Raw genomic sequence first — 3,345 nt, forward strand, 5'->3', positions numbered from 1 at the left:
TTAAATAAAGGATGTGAGCACTTCTTTCACCTCTAATTACTATAATAAATATGTTCTTACCTGCCTGGTGAGTAAGCTTCACACTGAGGAGGACGGACCCTGCAAATAAACACTGAAACTCAACATACATGTTACAGTTTCATAGTAGATTACCTTGCAACTTAAAACACATTTTATTCCAAAATGTATGAATGTATGAATTTAAGAAAATCATAAAAACAAAATATATTCAAGGTCAACATCAAGGATATAATGTGTAAATTAGCTGTAAGGAATTAAATTTACAACCTTTTATAAAATATACTGAACCCTGCATAGAGCGTTCTCACTTACTTTAGAAGTAATTTTCAATAATTTAAACAATGACCCAAAAAAATCCACTTATTTAAATGTATAACATAATATTATATGACTTACCCCAAATAAAAAAGAATTTCCAGCTCCACTTCATGATCTTTAAAAAGTGTTTCATTAACGGTGTAACTCAGAGAATGTTGTAAAACTTAAATTATCTTAAATTCAAAATGTGCGGTCACGATGTCCAGACTTTGGTTCACAAAACTGCCGAAGTTGCTGACATCCTGTGTCCCTTATCCTCCCTGTGATGTGCATGTAAATTAGCCTATACCATTCCTGTGATGTCCATTTGAATTGGGCTACACACAAATAAATGCAAACCACATTTAGATCATGACACACATGAGTGTGGCTCTGGTGAATCAGAAGATTTGGCATCTCCTGACTGCTGACTGGTGTCCATATCAAGTGTGTGTTTAAAACTGTGACAGAAGCTACTCTTTAAGGAAACTGTAATGTAAATAATTATATTTCCTTAAACTGTAATGTTTAAAGAAATGTAATTACCTCCTAAAAATATTTGTTTCTAGGGAAAGTTCCTGCGATTGAAAAGGGCCTTTTGATACAGACACAAGAGCCTCTTCAAAATGAAATGGTAGTATTGGCTGCAGGGGGCTGCAGCTTGTCTTGCAGTGTCTAGTCTGTTGAAAAGTCATTGGATAACGTGAAGAAATTCATCTGCTCTGCTACAAAACAGAGCATAACAGAGTGAAGCCAAAATGGATTTTCTCCAGAAAAGGTCCAAAAGCTGCCCTCAAGCGGAAAGCGGTGATGTCTCGCTGAACATAGCCAAGCCCCAACGACCCCCCAAACAAGCATGTGTGATTGAAACTCTCCTCCCCTCTGTCTGCAGGAGACCAGAGAGAAATGTGTTTTAAGTCTCTGTGTGTTCAGCTCTCAGTACTTTTGTAGCCTCTAACTGAATCTCTGTGGTTTGGAGTTTAGTTTCTCTCCTGCGTCCTGTTTTTACTTTAGTTATCAGCTTTATTTTACTGTTACATGTTCGCTGTCCGTCGTATTAGTTATGAATTAGTTGTATGAGGTTGCTGCTGATGAAAACTCAACACTTCCTTATTTTGCTGCTTCACAATAAAAGTTTACATAACAAAATAACAGGGGACTTTTATTTTTTAAACTCCACAGGGATTAAAATATGTTTATTACAGAATTAGCGAAACTCTATTAGCGGCTTTTCTTCAATTAAGACAAGTCTTATAATACTGCAGGGAGGAAGAGTAAAAGCAGAAACAGCCACATATTTTACTTTCCTAGCTGTGTCTTTAAATTAACACAACTAGTCCATACTGAAAGTTGGTCCACATGACATGTCAAAAGTACATTATGTTTCTGAAAAATTAACATGACTGGTTTTGTTTGTAGATGTTTGCCCCAGTCAAAGTTTCTTGCAGACATTTCTAAATAATTAATGAACATTTGTCTAATTAACTGCATTAGATCCGTATAAATGCCTTTTTTTGTTGGAGGCTTCGATAAAAAGCAAAATATTAAAAAGTCTAAACTAGTCCATACCCATTGGTAGCTTTGTCACCTTCTACCTATAGATGCCAGTCCTCAATGCCTATGTGCAGTTTCACATAGATTGACCACGTCAGTGAGTAGAAAAACGTGGGACAGACAGAATGACTGACTGACAGAATGACACACTGACAGTTTCCGTGATTATGTACAGCATACCATACCATGACTTAGTCATACCAAAAATTAGAAACAAACAACAACATTGGTCCACAGGGGGAGCCACAGCGATTGGTCGCATTTTAGCCATTTTTAAGCATTTTTCTGTTGTTATAGCGCCACCCAGTTGCCAATTAGAGTTAAATTTCTCCAGTCACCTTGAGGCATCCTGTTCTACATATCTACCAAGTTTAGTAAAAATCGATATGGCGGTTAGGCCTAGATAAGAAATGAGCTCTCTAGCGCCCCCATTTTGTTTGATGGGGTCAGTAATGGAGGGGTCCCCTCAGATTATGTGTGGTCATATGCCTACAAAGTTACGTGGTGATCGGTGAAACCCTTGAGATGTTATACACCTTTATGTGATGAGCCACGCCCTCCACAATATTCATTGCCTTATAGAAGCTCAGTTTTAGTAAGTTTTCCAACTTTTGCCAAGAGGGAACTTTAGATATTGGTCCCTAGATTATGTTCACCCAGTTTCATGCAGATCGGTCAAACTGTCATGAAGTGTCATTCGGTTTTTGTCATGACAAGTTGACATTAACCAGGATGACATTACCAGAAAATGTCTTTGTATCAATCATTATGTCAACTTGTCATAAACACAAAAAGAGGTGCATTTCTTTTTAATGTTAACTTGTCATGACAAAGACAACTTCTGGTAATGTCACTTTGATTAATGTCAACTTGTCATAATCAAGACAACCCAAACAATGTCAGCTTGTCATTACAAAAACCAAATGACACTTAATGACAGCAGTCATAAACGTTTATGACATGTACATAATGTTCATGACAGGTTCATGACAGTGTCATGTCATAGTTATGACAGTGTCATGTCACTCTTACATAGATACCTTCAAGTAAAGTGTTACCGATCATTCAAACTGACAGATCCTTAACTTTAAGGCTGAGCAGGTAGGATTTTCTCAGCTGGATGTCCTTGACACTGACTTTGCTGCTTCGGGGCTACTATTTGGTTCATTCATTTGATTAAGCAAATTTGCACGCGTATGTCAAAATAATTTCACGCAAATGAATGGGTGAGCACTTTGACACGTGCAAACCAACACACACTGGCTCACTGACCAGTCATTTTAATTGAAAAAATATATATTTCTCAATGTTTTATATTCATTATTTTTATTTCTTTATTGATTACAACACAATTTACTGCAGAATTCTGTTCCTATATAATTTTCTTTTCAGAGATTTTCTCAAGACTTTATGACAAAAAAAACTAAACTAATATGTACTGCTGTCAGGATACTGCTTCAGACACACGTTCCA

The sequence above is a fragment of the Epinephelus fuscoguttatus genome, linkage group LG23, assembly GCF_011397635.1.
Source record: "Epinephelus fuscoguttatus linkage group LG23, E.fuscoguttatus.final_Chr_v1".
Taxonomy (NCBI): domain Eukaryota; kingdom Metazoa; phylum Chordata; class Actinopteri; order Perciformes; family Serranidae; genus Epinephelus; species Epinephelus fuscoguttatus.